The 6,849-nt window shown below is 48.4% G+C and overlaps 1 long non-coding RNA gene across 2 annotated transcripts; it reads left to right on the top strand.

Moving 5' to 3' along the window:
• Positions 1-974: 974 nt before the first annotated feature.
• LOC133212635 (uncharacterized) lies at positions 975-1,658 on the top strand. Of its 2 annotated transcripts, none has more exons than XR_009725557.1 (3): positions 975-989; positions 1,298-1,380; positions 1,472-1,658. It is a non-coding gene; the product is annotated as an uncharacterized LOC133212635 (long non-coding RNA). The 2 variants fall into 2 exon arrangements; XR_009725556.1 differs by lacking the exon at positions 975-989 and adding an exon at positions 1,058-1,126.
• Positions 1,659-6,849: the final 5,191 nt, after the last annotated feature.

Genomic DNA, 6,849 nt, shown 5'->3' with positions numbered 1-6,849 from the left:
GGTAAATGCTCGTGTTCTGTTCTGAGTGTTCTTCTTCCTTCCAGTGATGGAGGGGAAGCTGCAGTCCATGGTTGGTATCAGCAAGCTTCTCTGCATGTATAGTGAGTAATCCTGTGGCTCTGCGGGCCCCCCATTTAACAGACATCATTCCCTTCTTTCCATGCAACAGCATGTGAGATCCCCACTGTGCTCTGCTGCAGGCTGGAGGCCAGGGGAGCTGCTGCAGCACCGTGCATGTGGTGACCTGCGAGGCTGAATTCCAGCAGCAGCAGGTGGATCTGTTCTGGAGGATTCTGGATCCAGGACCTCACACAGCTTTGCAGATGAGTAGCCTCCCACCCTCCTCACTGTCAGCCCTAGCATCCCTGTGCTTAGCTGGTTTCCTTCAGTCCCTGCACTAGATGAGCTTTAAGGACCCTTCCAATACTTATCACTCCATGATGCAGATAGAGCAGGAACAGGGCTGGCTTTAGCCCAGTTCAGTACTGCATTTTGATGGAGCTTCAGATTGTCTGACCCCTGCCCTAACCTCTCTCTCAGAAATACCTCACCTGTGGGCCAGTGAAGCTGACAAACCCCTCATCACCCACTGGGGCAGATCAGTATCTCCAGCAAGTTGGTGTGTAGCAAGGTGCCTGCTGTGTTGCTCTCTTGCCACACTGCCTGTGCTCTACATACCCCATTGGCACACAGGCAGTCACACTGATTGAGCTGATGAGCACAGAGTTCTGTGCAGTTCCTTTAATCTGCTTTTTATGGTCTCAGGGCTGAAGCTGCTCAACCCCAGTCCCAGTGTCCTCCAGCAGTGTTGTTTCTGTTGTCCTCAGTAGGAAAGGCAGGAGCAGGAGCTGGGTGCTGCAGTGGTGCGGGGTGGAAGGTGCTATCTACCCTGGGGGGAGCTGTGTCTGTGAGAGCTTGTGTACTTCCCAGGCTCCAAAAGCGCCAGATGCACAAAGCCTCTGTGATGAAGTACAGGGAGCTTGCACAAGGTGAGGGTTTGCTCTGCAGCTCCACACATGGGTGCTGCTCCATTACCATCTCTGCCACTCCTCTGAGTCCCCCCTTGCTGCATGGTGCTCCCTCTCCCCTCCGTGATGGACCCAGTGCTGACCGTGCTTGGGGGAAGGTGTGTAATGTTCCACAGCACTGAGCAGCACCTGCAGATGAGGCCCAGGGCTGGTGTGGTGGTCCCCAGCTTCTACTGGAGCTCCCTGGCTCTGGAAGGTGGGTCCTGCTTGGGTGCTGGGGGTGATGGTTCATGGGAATGGAGTGATCTGTGCTAGTGCCAGCTCCACAGATGAGGCCTGGACTGAGGTGATCGGTACCCTCACAGCGATTGCCGTCAGGTTTGAGATGCTGAGCACTGCTCACCGCAGTCAGGTAGGACAGTGGTCTGCACAGAGACAAGCCGTGACAGAGACATGCACACAGCAGTGGAGCAGCCTGGACTGTGACTTGTATCTGTCCTCAGATCACCCTGGACCTGGAGGACAGCAGCATCTTCACCAAGGGAACCAAGAGCGGTGCCTTTGTGATGTACAACTGTGCCCGGCTGGCCACGCTCTTCAACACCTTCCAGCAGGCTGTGGAGCAGGGTGAGCACCACCTGCAGCCCTCATGGCCACTGAGGGGCTGTTCCTCACACCTGGAGCCACAGGGCATTTTTAGCAACACACCCCCACCCCCCACAACCCACCCCACCACCCCAACCCCCCCAAAAACAAAAACACCCACCAACCACCCCACACAACCCCCACAAACCCCCCCAACACCCCCCCAACCCACACACACACCCCCCCCACAAACCACACACCAACACAAACAAACACACCAATGAGACAAACTGGCACAAAATCACAAAATGGAATATAGAAATCTTTAGAATTAGTTTTAAGTAATGTTAAGTTTGATGGCTTTGTAACAGTAGCAATGGAAAATTACTGAGGTGCAGGATACATAGAGAAGAGTGCAGCTAGAGAACATAATGAGAATTCTCACAAGATAAATCGTTATAGTTGGCCTAGTTTTAAGAAAAACAGTCTAGAAGAACAGGACACAGGGATAAGGAGTATCTGGGAACCGCAGGTGTCCAGGATGGGCTACAGTTATACTAACTGATAAGTAGGAGGATGGGAGGATTATTATGTCTCTGGTGCTAACGAACCAATTAAACTGGTATGGGCATCTACTGCATGTGCTTCAAAGGCTGCCAGAAGTGATGAAGATTGTTGGAAGAAGTAAACGACCCTCAGAGACCACCACCACAATTCTGCACACATGCGGGGAACTCTCTGGAAAATGACGTAGCCTCATGAATAAGTATGTATGCCCAGGGTGTATAAAAGGACAGCTTGTGTGGCAACTGGGGGACACACATTAGGAGGAGTTATCCCCCGTGTCTCCCGACGCCACAATAAAGAATACCTGCTTGTCAGCTTGAAAACTTTGTTGGCAAGTTTGTTCCTGGAGTTTTCTCTGAATCAATTTGGCAACCCAGATGGGACCCTCTCTGCTCGGCTGCAGGACCCGCTGAGGACAGGGCTCCCTAGGGCCCTCGGGAATTTTTCCCAGAGGGACCCCTTGACTCACTTGGATCGCTGTAGAAGCAGACAAGAACCATCTCATAAAAGGTATTCTTTTCTTTTATATAGTTTGTAAGGGGCATCTCGGTTTGGTAAACTGGTTTGGTAAGCGTACACATGGTTTGGAAGCCTTCCGTAAATCGAGATAGGAAATCTCATAGGTAAAGGCATATACTCGGCTGCTAGCATCCGTTTGGTGTACACCCAGAAGAAGCAGGGGTCTTCCTGTGGTTTGGTTCCTGCAAGACACAGGGGGTGTCTTGTGGAAATGGTTTTGGATCTTGTTGGTATTTATTTTGTGGCTTGTTACATTAAGGATTTTGGTCTCATGATTTTGGTATCAGTAACAGACTGTTATAACTAAGCAGGGGGCATCTTGTGGTTTGGGTCCTACAAGACGCAGGGGGTGTCTTGTGGAAATGGTTTTGGGTCCAATGTGCTATTAACAGCCCATAAGGGATTTGATTCAGTGATGCAGTCAGCATGGGTCCCTGAATAGGTTAGTAGAATCACCCTCCGATACAGCTGGCTGTCCAGCATGGTTCCCGCAGTGGGATGCAGACAGGCTGGCCGGACACAAGGGTCTTGTCCTTCTTGGGACACTGACAGGATGGTCAACTATAAAGAGTTCAAGGAAACCCCCCTATTAATGTTATTCATCTTATTTTGTGGCTTGTTACAGTAATGATTTTGGTCTTGTGATTTTGGTACTGGTGACAGGATAACTGTGTTATTAACTGTTGTTTGTTTGATTGAATTTAAGTTTCTGCCTTTGTCTCAAGTGTTGTAACTGTGTGGAGTGTGTCTGGGGGATCCCGTTTCTGTGTGCGTGTGTGAATGTCAGATTGATAATGGAGAATCAGCAGAGTGAAGAGATCTTGAAAAAGAATCCTTTTGGGTGCATTTTGGCACACTGGAAAGAACTTGGAGGGTCTCCTGGGGGCTTGGTAAATAAGAAAATATTGGTAAAATATTGTAACCAATGGTGGCCTTTGTATACTTTGGGAGATCAGGAAAAATGGCCTAAAATTGGAACTCTGAACTATAATACATTGTTACAATTGATGTTGTTTTAAGGGGGCAAGGAAAATGGGATGAAGTAATGTATGCAGATACGTTTTTCACTTTAAGAAATCACACGGAGTGACAGACTAAAAGAAAAATTAATACAGCTCCACCAGATTCCTTAATTTTGGCTTTGGAAAAGGACAGGGAAAAACTGAAAGTTACGCTGGAGATGCTCAGCTTGTGATATTGAGGAAAGATGTTTAAAGTTAAAAAACAGTAATCAGGAACATAAGGTGGAAAATCATGTACCACAGGTACCTCCGAGAGGAGCACCCTCTGCATCTGTCCTATCTGATATTGATAAGGAGGAAGAGATTGCTGTCACTGGCAACCAGCGGCACATCCACATTCAGAGTTAAGAAGGGGTTAAACCAGAAGCGCAGTTGCAGAGGCAGGCACCTGCAGGCCCTGCAGAGCAGGGGGAGCCGCTGTGAGAAGGAAAAAAAAAAGGGGAAACCAAGGGGGAAAGGAGGGGAGCTCGAGCAGCTCCTGTGTTTGAGCGTGGGAGGAGGGATGTCGGGAGGAGGTGGGGGAGTGGGCTCCTCTTCTGTGGGACCGGACCGGTGTGCGTGCTATGGGGAGTTTGGACGCTGGAAGTGAGACTGCCCGGGGGAGGGGGGGCAGTGCCATGGCGTGGCTCCGGTGACTGAACTGGAACTAAACTGACGGGGAGCTGGGGAAATCTAGCCTAGCAGAACCACTGGTTACATTAAAACTAGGGACTAGAGGAAATAAAGTGGAATTTTAGTGGATACAGGAGCAACTTATTTGGCGTTAAATCAGAGAGAAAATAATTTGTTACAGATGTGGGAGCTACTGGCCACCAAGAAAAAGAGGGGGGAAAAAAAAAAAAAGAGAGGAATTCTTCCTGAAATCTTTAAAGTACAAATTGGGAAAACAAATAGGAATGCATAAATTCGTTTGCGTGCCAAATTCTCCAAAATCTTTATTAGAGCGAGAAGCAACATTTAAAGAAGGCAAAATGGAATTCAGAGTTAAAAACAATCAATTAATTGCAGTTTTGAGTTTATCTTTAATTCAACAGAATAGCAAAAAGGAGGACCTCCCTGAAATAGAAGAAATCCTTAATCAGGTATAGCTGGGAGTATGGGCATCTGAAGTTCCAGGTAAGGCGAAAAATGCTTTGCCTGTTAAAGTAGAAATAAAAAAGGGGGGCCTGCCCAATTAGAATAAAACATTATCCCTTAAAATTACAAGATCGAAGGGAATAAAAAATCATTGATAAATTTTCAAATATAGATTATTAATTGAATGTGAATTGGAATATAACACTCCTATATGGACAGTAAAGAAATATGATGGGGAAAATTGCAGATTGGTTCACAATCTCAGGGCAATCAACAAAATTGCAGAGGATATTCATCCAGTAGTAGCTAATTCATATGACTTATTGACTAAATTGAATAATAATCAGAAATGGTCTGCCATCCTGGATTTAAAGGATGCTTTCTTTTGCTTACCATTGGTCAAAGAAAGCCACAATTATTGGCTTTCAAATGGGAAAATCCTGACACAGGAAGGGAAACTCAATTAACTCGGACAGTATTATCTAAAGGGTTTAAAACAGCCCAGCAACTTTTGGAAATCAGCTAGCATGAGAACTCGAATCATGGAAGCCACCTGCTCAGATGGGGACTCTGTTACAGTATGTGCATGACCTGTTCACTGCTACAGAAACAAAGGAAGAATGTACACAGTGGACAATGGAATTATTAAATTTTCTTGGACTGAATGGTTATCGGGTATCCAAACAAGGCCCAACTAATCCGAACCCGAGTTTCCTACCTGCCATATGAAATAACAGGAGGACAGAGAGAACTTGGAACTGCTAGAAAAGAGGCCATTTGCCAGACTCCACGACCGTCGACCATCAAGGAGCTCCGGACATTCCTGGGAATGACAGGATGGTGCAGACTTTGGATCCATGATTATGATGTTTTGGTAAGACCACTCTATGAACTGTTGAAGGGAAACCCTCCCTCTTTGAACTGGACTGATACAGCAGAGGGGGTTTTTAGAAATTTAAAAACAGAGCTAATGAGAACTGGAGCTCTGTGACTCCTGGATGTGACTAAATCATTTTGGCTATATTCTTGTGAAGAACAGGGAATAGCTTTGGGGGTCCTTGCTCAGAAACTAGGACCCTACAGATGGGCAGTGGCTTATTTTTCAAGACAGCTGGATGAAGCGAGCAAAGGATGGCCCAGATGCCTAAGGGCTGTGGCAGCAGTCGTCATGAATATTAAAGAGGCCCGCAAATTCACCTTCGGACAAAAGATTACTGTACTAGTGTCCCATGTGGTATCAGCAGTCCTGGAGCAGAAAGGAGCCCACTGGTTATCTCCTTCATGTTTTTTTAAATACCAGGCCACCACTGTAGAACAGGATGATATAGAAATTGTGGTCACTAACATTGTGAATCCAGCATGCTTTTTGCAGGAACAATCCGAGTTTTCTCCGGATCACATAGCACTCATGGGTGCTGCTCCACCAGCCCCAGCCTAGGGCAAGGCTACCTGCTGGCCAGGTGCTGCCCACTGCTGAGCAATGCAGGGGAAATGCCAAGGGGAGACTGCAGCACCCCTGGGGCTGCTCCTGCTGTGCTTGCGGTGGGGAAGGGCTGCCAAGGCTGGCCAGACCCCACCAAACCAGCAGAAACTCTGTCTTGCAGGTATGTGAGTTCCTGATCCAGCTCAGCATGGATTTCAGCTCCTACTACAACTGGGTGCACGCCCTGGGGGTGAGTTGGACGTCCCAGCCCTAAAGTCCTGGGGCTGCATTACATGTGTACAGCAGCCACATGGGAAACAGGCTTTGGAGTGCCTGTAGCACAATGCAGCCCTGCACCAGCCCCTCAAGGATCTGTACACAGGGTAGAGAAGCAGCAGGGCCTCCAGGGCCAGCCTGCTGAAGGGCCATACAGCCACCAGCCCCAGGTCACTGCTTCTGTCCCCACAAGCTGTTCCCTCCTCTCTTTGAGCAGATGTTTGCCTGTCTCTGGCTGCTGGCAGCAGTGCAGGACACATTCCACAGTGCACTGGGCACACTGCTCCTCCCACCCCTCAGCCAAATCCAAGACACCATTCAAGAGCCATGTCAGAGTGTGACAGGCACCAGGACACCCCACCATGAGGAGAAGGGGCAAGGGGCTGCCCCACTGTCAGACAGAGGGGTCAGG

This window comes from Neopsephotus bourkii, unplaced genomic scaffold (genome assembly GCF_033783945.1).
Source record: "Neopsephotus bourkii isolate Nb327-2 ecotype Australia unplaced genomic scaffold, CSIRO-AGI_Nbou_v1 NB_719, whole genome shotgun sequence".
NCBI classification, from domain to species: domain Eukaryota; kingdom Metazoa; phylum Chordata; class Aves; order Psittaciformes; family Psittacidae; genus Neopsephotus; species Neopsephotus bourkii.
This window is presented reverse-complemented; position numbering and strand designations above follow the sequence as displayed.